Source organism: Suricata suricatta, chromosome 1 (genome assembly GCF_006229205.1).
Source record: "Suricata suricatta isolate VVHF042 chromosome 1, meerkat_22Aug2017_6uvM2_HiC, whole genome shotgun sequence".
Lineage (NCBI taxonomy): Eukaryota > Metazoa > Chordata > Mammalia > Carnivora > Herpestidae > Suricata > Suricata suricatta.
In genome coordinates this window covers 136,348,282-136,361,205 of record NC_043700.1, presented here as the reverse complement: position 1 = coordinate 136,361,205, position 12,924 = coordinate 136,348,282, and the positions used below count along the sequence as shown (strand labels likewise).

Here is a 12,924-nt window from a genome sequence, read left to right as displayed (position 1 = left end):
CAGAGCAAAGAGGGAATTTGGCCAGCTGGCTTCTAATTCTGGTTCTACCAGTAAGCTCTGTTTGCTCAACTGAAGAATTAAGATGTTACACAAGGTGATCACTGAGTTACCACAAGGCTGAGTCCCAGGCTGGAGAGCAGGTCCAGGAACCATGATTTCTGACTCCAAGTGCAGGGCCTTTTCAAACATACCAAACTACTTCTCCTAACAGTGTTGTTAGGAGCTTAAAGGGTAAGAAGAAGACCCAACATATTATAATATCAAACTAAAAAACTCTTTGTTCCTCAGGCCTAGATCGCTTTGATTACAACCAATTCATGACAATTCACACCAATGAAAGGAAGCATTGCCATGAATAATTCAGAAACTCACTAATAATTGGTCCAGCTGTAAGACAGTTCTGCCAAGAGAACCATCTCGGGAGGCCTCCCTGGCTGGGTAGGGCGCAGGCCGGACTCCCCATGCATTCAGATGGTATAGAAACAGCCTGTTGCCAGCCTCAAGATCTGGTTCAGAAAAGCATAGTCACTTTCAGACCCTCTCATGGTGGGGATTGAGGGGACCTTTAGTACATGTGGCCAAAGGCTAAGAGAGCAGCTGGGGGTTGTCAAGAGCTGATATAACACAGAAGTCTGTACAAGTATTCTGCCAGCTTCTTTGTTTGTTTGTTTGTTTCAAGTTTTTATTTAAACTCTAGCTAATTAACACATAAGGTGATATTGGTTTCAAGAGTAGAATTTAGGGATTCATCACTTACATATAACACCCAGTGCTCATCCCAGCAAGTGCCCTCCTTAATGCCCATCACCCATTTAGCCCATCCCCCAGCAACCCTGTTTGTCCTCTGTATTTAAGAGTCTCTTCTGGTTTGCCTCCCTCTTTCACCCTTTGCCACCTGTTTTGTTTCTTATATTCCACATATGAGTAAAATCCTATGGTATTTGTCTTTCTCTGACTGACTTACTTCATTTAGCATAATACACTCTAGCTCCATGCATGCATTGCAAATGGAAAGATTTTATTCCTTTTGATTCTGCTGGCTTCTCAATCAAATTGCATCACTTCTTTGTTCCAGGAGCTCTGTCCACAGCCACTCTCATTCCACATGGCCCCTCCTGGCCTTAGATAGTGTTGTAGGAACCTGATGGAGCACAGTGGAAAAGATGCCAACAATTCCGTGACACTCCAATGAGCCACTGAGCAATGAACTTACTTCAATATTCTCAAAGGAAAATGGGCGGTAGTGTTAGATAATTACATGTTGAACATCTCCAAGCAACACATATTCTCCCCCCTTGGCTCCCCCCCACATCCACTGCCCCCTGCCAAGGCCATGATACTGTGGAAAATCTTCTGAAACAGATTTGACTGAATTCACTTCCATCATTGGAGCCATACGTCTTTGCTCCCATAACTCATAGTTAAATTAAGCCTATTTCTGCTTTCCCTGACCTACAGAAGAGCACCTGTTATGCTGCCACAATTCTCAGAAAACATCAGCAACTCCATGGGTCTTACACCAAAAATACCCACATATGCGGCACTATCCAGAAATGTCACTAAGCATTTGTTTGGAAAAAGCACTGGAGAGGCACCTGGGTGGCTCAGTCAGTTGAGTGACTGACTTTGGCTCGGGTCATGATCTCATAGTTCACTAATTTGAGTCCCCGGTTGGGACTGACAGCTCAGAGCCTGGAGCCTGCTTTGGATTCTGTGTGTCCCTTTCTCTCTGTCCTTCCCCTGCTCTCTCGCTCTCTTTCTCTCTCTCAAAAATAAATAAAAACATTAAAAAATTTTAATTAAAAAAAGAAAAAGCATTGGATATTTGTGCTCAGTGGGACCTTGGGTCTGTACCCCAACATCTGCGAATGCTTGATGAGAGGGACTGAATAGGACGGGAGCACCCAACCAGACAAGGTCAGTAATGCCCCATACGTGGTGAAATTTGAGACTGACTAATCCAGACTTTAAGAAATGTCCTACTATGTGACTATTGTGTGATGATTTGTTGGAGGCGCAGAACAAGATCATATCTGTGTCTGACACCTCTAACGCCCCAGTTTACATCCTCCCGCCCCATCTTTTGACCCATCATTACTGATGCAATCAACTGTACTCATATGGAACCTGACTACACATTACGTCAAATACCGCAAATACACTGCGCAGGTTTCTTGGTCACTGTCAAACCATGTGAGATACCTGCAGACCAACCATTCCGATCACACAGACAGCTAACTGTGGGAGGAAGTCAACACCAGGGAGCAGCCCTTGAACAATGGGGGACGAGAAGCAGTAGATATATTCTCTCCCATCTGACTCTCACATTTTACACAGCCCCTCGAAGTGTCCCTGGGAAAATCAAGCTCTGGCGTCCCATACTGGGGACCATAACACACCTTGGATTGGCTTTCTTCTCCTCTTCCCACTTTTCATGCTTCCCGATATCAACATCTGGAAAGCAAGACCTTGTCTCAGGCACTGCTTTCAGGAAGAACCGAGGCCAAAATAGCTGTTAGCAAAAGTGTCCCTAGAAAGCAGACCCTCTGGATGGGATTCTGGATCTGAATCCCTGTGGTCAGAGATAAGGACCACATACGTGTTGATACTTCAGGAGGTAATGACCCCAGGGTGCGGCGACATCACAAACACTAAGATGTTCCTGGGGTAGATTGTGGAAAGGGGCAAAAGAAAGTGACACATTGAAGTATGTGGCACTTGAACAGTATGCTCAGTATGAGAACTATAATGATTGTGAAGCTGTCCAGTTTTATTTAATGGATTTAGAAACCTTGACAAAAGACAGGCTCAGGTGAGCTAACTAGCAATTGAAGACACACTGTGAAAGTTATCGTCTCCCTCACAGAGTTTAAAGAGACCCTTAATCCTGCAGTCTGTGCTGAAAACCAGAGCCAGCATAGCAGAGCTACAAAGAACACTCAATGCACAGACTCAACAGGTCTCCTCTCCTGAAGTCAGGGCCCCGATATGGAGACAAGGGGGGTCTCCTGGTATGGTAGAGACTCTGCATGGGGACCTGGCAGGAGGTGGCCCAGAGGTACCCATGGGCCCCTCTCTGTTGCTAAGGACTCATGAGGAAGCCCCAGGGCACTCAGAACTAGCCTGGGGAAACCACAGCCATAAAGCCAGTGGAAACTCCTATCCCTGTAATTTGAGTAATATTTTATAAATATGTCATTATCTTTACCATATCCAAAGAAAATCACTCTCAGGATTTGTTATATGCATAAATATATTCAGTCTCTATATTTCAATATTTAAAGAATTTACAGGGGCGCCTGGGTGGCTCAGTTGGTTAAGCATCTGACTTCAGCTCAGGTCATGATCCACGGTTTGTGAGTTTGAGCCCCACGTTGGACTCTGTGCTGACAGCTCAAAGCCTGGAGCCTCCTTCAGATTCTGTCTCCTCCTCTCTCTGCACCTCCCATGCTCATGCTCTGTCTCTCTTTCTGCCTCTCAATAATAAATAAAAATGTTAAAAATTTTTAAAAATAAAAATGAAGAATTCACAAAGCAAAGGGCCTGAAGAAGTGGACAGGAGACAATTTAGGAGATTAGAAAGAGCAGAGACTTTCAAACCATACAGATGGGAGTTCACATACCAGCTATGCTACTTACAAACCGGTAGTCTTGGACATATCAATTTCTTCATCTGTAAAATGGGATGCTCTTGTGAGTTGTTGGATGTTAGACATTATAAAGTATATAAAGCTGCTCACTCATAGAAAACATTCAATACATGTTATCTAGATTATTTTTTTTCACCAGGTAAACAACTGAGTCAAGTCTTTCAACATAAAATGAACACTGGCAATTATCAATATTGTATGTTTGGTATAAAACTAGAAAATAATTCATTTTACCGGTCTAGAGGGACACTTCCTCATTTTGAGGATAAAATAAGCCAATTTCTCATTATACTATAGCAATCCCCACCTGGTTAATTTATATATAATATGCGAATCAATTAAACTTATTCTTTAATAACAAACCTTAGCACAGAAATTACATTAGAAACTCTTGATTGAAGGTTTGGCTTAATTTTGTGGCATTAAACTGCTAGAGAATTTAGACCGTTAACACTTTTTAATAATTTCTGTCAAGATTTCAAAGCTCCAAAATTGGCAAAGGTGTTATTTTACTCTTGAGTTTTAGTTCCATAGCATAGTATGAAGCAGAGATTTAGCTACTGTTCAGGGAATCTGACCCTGTAGACAGCTAAAATAGGCCAAAAGCACCTACTTCTGTCACTAACCCTATGGCAGCAGACTTTGAGTTGGCCACTTCATTCTGAATTGTTCTGAGCAATTTTCATGCCCAGGAACATGGCTGAGAAGGCCAGATCAGACAGTGAGAGATGGTTGCATAATTCGGTTCAGAAATCTTCACAAGACAGAGACCCACAGGGGACTGAATCAGTGCTCTCTGGTTTGGAGGCTCCCTTCAGAGAAACCATTTGTAAAGCATTTCTGTAGAGGTGATCCCTACTGAGAAAAGTCCTTCCAGAGGAAATGTGCAATTCAACTGCCAAGTCTCATCAGTCACATGAATGAGTTTTGGGTATTTAAAGATCACCTTAAGTGAGTATTTTCCCCATCTAAGAAAGTCCAAAGCATAACTTATTTAAATAGCTATACTAGTATGTTAGAAAGGATCATGCAACAAGTGATAGAGGGTAGAACATAAAAATACAAAACCTTTCTCTTTTTTTTTGTTGTATGGAAAAGGCAATGTTAGTCATTCTTTCGTTCAACACGTGTTTATGTAAAGTGTATCATGCACCAGCATTAGAGACAAGCAACACATACTCCTTGCTTTCAGAACCTCAGGGTCCACTCTGTCTCAAGACAAACTGATAAAATGTTATAAAACTATATATGTAAACAGAATTTAGGGGTAGTGGGAAAATAGAACAAAACTATTGAGTCTAATCAAGTTTTATACACAAAAGATGGGAACGGGCCCCTTGGCGGGCTCAGTCAGTTAAGCCTTTGACTTGATTTCCGCTCAGGTCATGCTCTCTCACATTCTGTTGGATCATGCCCTGCCTGGGGCTCTGCACTGACAGCATGGAGCCTGCTTGGGATTCCCTCTCTCTCTCTCTCTCTCTCTCTCTCTCTCTCTCTGCCCCTCGCTTACTCTCCCTTGCATTATCTCTCTCTCAAAACAAATAAATAAACACTAAAAATAAAAAACAATCAGACACTTAACCAACTGAGCCACCCAGAAGCCCCAACCAAGGTGAGAGATCGGTTACAAATAATCTCTGACTGCAACACACCCCTCCAACAAGACTGATCTGTTCACTAACCTCAAAATACCAACGGCATTTCTAAGAAATGTAAATTTCCACTATCCTTTCAGAGTCCACCCCTACTCAAGTCCCTTGCACTCAGTAAAGTCTTCTGTCACTGTCAGTCACTAACATGCCTTAATACCTTTTAGATGAACTCCTAAGAGATCAAGACTGGAAATGTAGTTCTAAGTTTTACTTCACACTTCAGCATCTCCCAAATGCACCAGTGTGAAGAGTCTTTGAAATCTAATATGCATTTTGTATCATAATTCCAACTAGCCACATTTCGAGTGCTCAGTCCCAATATTTGGCTTACAGTGATCATATGGGCCAATGGGGCTCTACAGTTTGAATCCAGACTCTACCACTTCCTTATTGTGTGACACTGGATAGATTACTTAACCTCCTCCCCATCCCCAGGATCTGTGAGGTTGTTTTTGCTTATTAAATGATATATTACCTCCAGATCCTTTAGTATTCTATCTGGCACATAGAAAACTCTCAAATTTTAGCCACTAATAAATATTATCACAAAATATAAGGGTAAACAGAAAGGATAATCAGAGAAAACTTTACTTTGGTGGCATTCTGTAAAATAATTTAGAATGAAGTATCAAATGAACAAAAATTCTATTTTGGCTGTTAGAATTTCTTGTGTGTTGTAGGGCTTAAGAGCTAGCTTGAAATTCAAATCCTAGCTCTGTCACTAGGGGCATGAAACGGGGAAATCTATTTAACCACTTGGTTCTACCTTGTCTTCATGTGGAAAATGAGAAGAGTGATGCTATCTACCACATATCCCTATCATAACCACCATGTTTATGATCATCATCATCATCATCATCACTATTGCTCTTGCCATTTTACCATCCCAGGTAGTCATAGCTTTATAATCTCTGGGTCTCTGGTCCTCAGCTTCCACTAAATACATGCTGACTTTTAGTTGACTCAAAATCAAACAATCTATTCTGCAAATAATCATAAATTCTCTCTCTCCAGTGTCTATAGGCACATAGGCAAAAGCATAATTACAACAGACTAGTTAGAAATATCTGGCTTGCAAATATCACAATCCAATTCATAATTATAAGTGCTGTGAAATAAAAGTAGGATGCTAGAGATTGGGCATAGAAAATGAATAATAACCTGATATTTTCTACTGGCCCTGCATCCTCTTGCGTCCTCTTCTCTGTTTTCTTTTATATCATGAGGGCTGGAGGGAGCCTGAGAACTAAATGTTCACCTACTCAGTTGCCCATAGGAAGCTGGGTAGGGTTTAATCTAGAAAACAGAGATAGGCTCACGCAAGACTCCACTAGCATCAGCAGATAGGTGGGATTTACAAAAGGGGGGTTGATAATAGCTTCCATGTTCTTTTGAAATTCACTTCCTTGGGGCTGCAAGGATCTATGTAGGCTGGCTGTGGTTTCCTATCAGTACCTGACCTCTAAGTGGCATTAGAATCTCTCTGGCTCCTTGGATGGACCATAGCTGTTGTTGTCCTCCTGACTTTTGCTCCTACAGTCTTCTCAGTGATTTTTGTAGGTACTTCACTGCCCCTATTAAATCTTTTTCTGTCTGAGATACATAGAGTGATTTCTGTTTTCCTGCTGGCATCCTGACTGATTTGTGGGGTTTTTTTTAGTGTTTATTTATTTTTGAGAGACAGAAACATAGAGAGTGAGCGGGGGAGAGTCAGAGAGAGAGGGAGACACAGAATCCAAAGCAGGATCCAGGCTCTGAGCTGTCAGCACAGAGCCCAACACAGGGCTCAAACTCACAAACTGTGAGATCATGACCTGAGCCGAAGTCGGATGCTCAACCAACTGAGCCACCCAGGCACCTCTGATATTGTGGCTTTTCTCTGAAAATTGATTTTGACTCCCAAATCTAGCTGATGCCCCTAAGAAATGCAGGTAGTAAATGTCAAGAATTAAATTTAGAAATTCTAATTCCTTGGCAAAGTTTAATTTCAACAAGAGTAACAATAACAACAAAAAGCAAAAGCCATTGCCATTTCTAAATGGCAAAGTAAATAACTCTTTACAATAAAACAGACTTCTTTTTTATGACTCTTTTCCTGCCTTAAAAGTCGACCCAAATCCATCTGGTATGGACTGAATGTTTGTTCCATCTCCCCTCAAAAATTCATATAGTTTGGGTGACTGGATAGTTCAGTCTGTTGAGTATCTGACTTTGGCTCAGGTCATGATCTCATGGTTCATGAGTTTGAGCCCCATGTCAGGCTCTGTCCTGACAGTTTAGAGCCTGGAGCCTGCTTTGGATTCTGTGTCTCCCTGTCTCTCTGCCCCTCCTCTGCTTGTGCTTGGTCTCTCGCTCTCTCTCTCAAAAATAAATTTTAAAACATTAAAAATTTTTTGAAATAAATAAAAAATAAATTCCTATTGTGAAACCCTAGTCCTTGATATGATGATATTTGGATGTGGGGCCTTTGGGGGGTAATTAGGTTGAGATGAACTCATGAGGGTATATTTCTCACAATAGGACTTATAAGAAGAGTAAGAGACCAGAGCTCACACATTCTCTGCCATGTGAGAATATGGCAAGAAGGAGGCCATCTGCAAACTAAGAAGAGGGTCTTCATCAAACACCAAATCTGCCAACACCTTGATCTTGGACTTCCTAGACTCCAGAACTGTGGGCAATATATGTTTGTTATTTAAGCCACCTGGTCTGTAGTATTTTGTTATAGATTCCTTCATGAAGATTACATGTAATACTAAAAGCCCATGCTCTTAACTAGGAAACTGTATCTACTAAATTGCATGTCATTGAGAACCACTGTCACCCACTGGGGAAGTAAGCTTGAGCCTCATTAATACTTCTGCTCAGACTGTAGCATCAGTGCCATCATCATGGAGAGATATCATATCCTATAAAAACTCCACTTAAAACCTTGCTTCCTTGACCACAGAAGACATTAACCAAGAGTTAACATAATCATTCCCATTTCTGGAAACAGAGAGGTAAATGCTGGGAGAATCTATAATTCCAAAATAAGTCGGAAGCTAAGGTAGACCCAATTGATCTTAATTGTAATAAGTATGTGGTAAGTGCAATTCCCAGCAATCATTTTGAAAACCATGCAGCACAAGAAGATTCTGTTTCCAACGAATTTAGCAAACCTTACCTAAAAATATCCCAAGATTCCCATTCACCCAGGAAAAAGTCCATGGGTGGGGCCCTTCTCTAGAGAACAGGATTGAACAGAGATGTGGTCGAAGCCTCCTGTCTTGCTAGGCTCCTTCTCTAATGAGACACAAAGCAGATGGATAAAGCAGCTGGGATTAGAACAGAGTGTTCTTAGAGGCTTCAGACTCTGTGTTTCCACAGCAACATCATACCTGGAGGGAAGCAGCGTTGTGATGAAGCCCAGCACGTCTGTCTCCATAACGACAAGATCATGGCAACATGGCGATGACTCCTCCCTCTTCCTCTTCAGCAGTGACTACAGTAACTATGCTACACATCCTCAAGTTCCAGACGGGCAAGTGTCCACCTCTGAATTTCTTTGATGGATTTCTTTGCCAGCTTCCCCAGATGCAGGCCTTGAGATGAGGAGTTGCATGCAAGTGATTTATTAAAGAAATGTTCCTGAAAGAAAGAAAGAAAGAAAGAAAGAAAGAAAGAAAGAAAGAAAGAAAGAACAGGAAGAAATATCACCACTTTGGAAAACAGTTTGGTGGTTTCTTACAAAACTGAACATATTCTTACCATGTGATCCAGCAATTACATTCCTTGGTATTTATCCAAAGGAGTTGAAAACATGTCCACAAAAATACTTGCACACAATTTATGGCAGTATTATTCATAATTCCCAGTATTTGAAAGTAACCATGATATCCTTCAGTAGGTGAGTGGATGAACTATGGTACATCTAGACAGTGAAATATTATTTAGTGCTGAAAAGAAATGAGCTATCAAGCCATGAAAAGACATGGAGGAAATTTAAATGTTTATTATAAAGTGAAATAAGCCAATGTGATAACTCTACATACTATAAATGAGTCCAACTATATGACATTCTGGAAAAAGCAAAACTATAAAAACAGTAAAAAGATCAATGGTTGTGTCAAATTAAGGGGGAAGGAAGGATGAATAGGTGGAGCACTTAATATACCCTCATGTAGTCTAATCATTGAAAGGACCCCATGGAATCATGGAAGGGCAACAACTACCAGGTGTTTACCCAAAATATTCAAGTACCAAAAATATTCAAGAGCACTAATTCAAAGGGATACATGCATTTCTATGATTATAGCAGCATTGTTTACAGTAGCCAAATTATGGAAGCAGCCCAAATGTCCATTAATACATGAATGGATAAAGAAGATGTGGTGTATATATGTGTGTATATATATACATATATATATGTGTGTGTGTGTGTGTGTGTGTATGTATATATATACAATGGAACTTTATTCCACTTTAAAAAGGAATGAAATTTTGTCATTTGCAACAACATGGATAGAGCTAGAGAGTATAATGCTAAGTGAAATAAGTCAGTCAGAGAAAGACAATACCATATAATTTCACTCATGTGTGGAATTTAAGAAACCAAACAAATAACAAAGGAATAAAAAAGACAGATAAACCAAGAAAGAGACTGAACTATAGAGAACAAAAACAGAGGGTTACCAGAGGAGGGGGGTTGGAGGGATAGGTAAAATAGGGGATGGGGATTAAAGAGTACACTTATCAAGATGAGCACTGAGTAGTATACAGAATTGTTGAATCACTGTGCTGTACACCTGAAACTAATATAACACTGTGTATTAACCATATTGGAATTTTTAAAAAACTTAACCAAACATTAAATATAAATAAATTTGTTGACTAACAAAAGAAAAGAAAGAGCAACTAGAGTTAGTTCTGTGACATTATGTGCTATGTAAATGCTGGGAAAAGATGTGACTGTCTCCCAGGGGGTGCAGAATTTAGAGCAATAAAACTATTCTGTATGATACTATAATTGGGGAGACATATCGTTATAAATTTTTCCAAACTCATAGAATATACAACACATGAATGAACCCTAAAAACTATGGGCTATAAATGATAATGATGTGTCAACAAAGCTTTATTAATTATAAAATGTCTCTGGTGAGGGGTGTCAATAATGGGAGAGGCTATGCATATATGAGTCAGGGGGTATATGATGAATCTCTGTATTTTCTGTACAATATTTCTATGAACTTAAAACTACTCTTAAAAATAAAGTCTAATTTTAAATATATAAAGTCTATTTTTAAAAAAACAAAACAGATGGGTTCATTAGAGGATTCTACCAAATTTTTAAAGAAAAAGTAACACCAACTCCATACAATTTCTTCTGGAATATAAAAGAAAAGGAAATACTTCCCAATTCACCTTGGAAAGCAAGTATTAACCTAATACAAACACCTAATACAAAGACAATACAAAAAAAGAAACCAGACACTAATTTTGCTTATGAATATAGAGATACAATTTTAAATAAAATATTATCATTTAGAATTAAGAAATATGTAAAAAGAATTATATACCATGGTTAAATGGATTTTATTCCAGATATGCAACACATTCAACATTCAACAACCAATTAATGTAGACTAGCAGACTAACAAGTTAAGGAAGGAAAATCATATGATTGATCATATTGATCAATGCATAAAGGTATTTAACAAAATTCAACACCCATTCATGATAAAAATTCTCAGAAAAATAGAAATAGAGGAACACTTCCTTAGCTTGATTTAAAAACAAAAACAAACAAACAAAAACAAAAGCCTACAACTAACTTTATATTCAATAGTATCAGATTGAATGCTTTTACCTAAGATTAGGAGCAAGGCAAGAACATCTATGTATACCATTTTTATTCAACATAGTTATGAAAGCTCTAACCACTGCAATAAGGCAAGAAAAGAAAATCAAAGGCACACAGACTAAAAAAGAGCAAAAAAAAACTGTCACCTATTTGAACATGACATAATTGTCTACATAGAAAATCTCAAGGAATCTACAAAACTAAAAAAGAAAGAAAAGAAAAAGAAAAGAAAGAAAAATTTAAAAACCTCTCAGAATTAATAAATTATTTCATCAAAATCATAGAATACAGAATAAACATACACAAATCCATTTTATTTCTATATTCCAACATGAACACACAGACACCAAAATTTAAACATACAATAACACAATCACTCAATTAAACATTTAGGTATAAATATAGCAAACAATGTCTAGGGATTATATGATGAAAATTATACAACACTAATGAAAGAAATCAAATTAGACACAAAGAAATGTAGAGACATACCATGTTCATGGATTGGAAGACTCAGCATGGTAAAGATCTCAATTTTCCCCAAATAGATAGGCAAATTTAATACTATTCTTATCAAAATCTCAGAAAGATCTATTGTAGATATATACAACATTATTATAAAATTATATGTAAAGGTAGAGAAAGTGGAATAGCTGAAGCAATTTTGAAAAAAAGAATGAAGTGGGAGAAATCAGTCTACTCAATTTCAAGATTTATTATATAGCTACATTTATCAAGACTATGATATTAGCAAAGGAATAGGCACATAGAAATAGTCCAGCAATAGACTCAAACAAATACATCTAACTGAGTTTTTATAAAAGCAAAAAAGCAACTTAATGAGGAAGGATAGACTTTTCATTAAGAGGCTCTAGAGAAATTAGACATTCAGAGGCAAAAAATAAATCATGACCTACCTTTCACAACCTATACAAAATTAACCAAAATAGATCAGACATGAAAATTACAGTTATAAATTATAGGAAAAAATAGAATAAATACTTGGAATCTAGGATTAGGCAACAAATTCTTAGACTTGACACCAAAATTACAATTGATAAAAGAAAAAATTGATAAACTGTACTTCATCAAAGTCTAAAATTTTTGCTCTATGAAAGACCCACTTAAGAAGATAAAAAGATAAACCACAAATTAAGAGGAAATATTTGAAAATCACATATCTGACAAAAGACAAGTACCTCAGATATTTAAAAAAGCTGCAAAACTCAACAATAAAAAAATCTATCCAGTTGGAACATGGTAAAAAAGACATGAAGAGATATTTTACCTAAGAAGATACACAAGAGACAAACAAATGAAAAGATGTTCAATATCATTAGCCATTAAGAAAATATAGGGGCGCCTGGGTGGCTCAGTCGGTTGGGCCTCCGACTTCGGCTCAGGTCAGATCTCACGCTCCTGGGTTCGAGCCCCGCCTCAGGCTCTGTGCTGACAGCCAGCTCAGAGCCTGGAGCCTGCTTCCGGTTCTGTGCCTCCTTCTCTCTCTGCCCCTCCCCCTCTCATGCTCTGTCTCTCTCTGTATCAAAAATAAATAAAACATTAAAAAAATTTAAAAAAAGAAAATATAAACTGAGGGGTGCCTGGGTGCTCAATCAGTTGAGCATCTGACTTTTGTTTTGGCTCAAATCATGATTCCAGGGTCATAGGATTGAACCCCATGTTGGGCTCTGCACTAGGTGTGGAGCTTACTTGAGGTTCACTTCCTCTCTCCCTTTGCCCTTCACTCCCCCCCCCCCCGCAATTTTCTCTTTTTCTA

At 38.8% G+C, this 12,924-nt stretch overlaps 1 long non-coding RNA gene across 2 annotated transcripts; it reads right to left on the bottom strand.

Annotated features, from left to right (window-relative positions):
- Positions 1-997: 997 nt before the first annotated feature.
- Positions 998-8,879, bottom strand: LOC115282044. Of its 2 annotated transcripts, XR_003904508.1 has the most exons (5): positions 8,683-8,879; positions 8,469-8,587; positions 3,624-3,673; positions 2,400-2,454; positions 998-1,141 (listed from the first exon to the last, which is right to left on the bottom strand). It is a non-coding gene; the product is annotated as an uncharacterized LOC115282044 (long non-coding RNA). The 2 variants fall into 2 exon arrangements; XR_003904502.1 differs by lacking the exon at positions 8,683-8,879 and having other exon boundaries at positions 8,469-8,646.
- Positions 8,880-12,924: the final 4,045 nt, after the last annotated feature.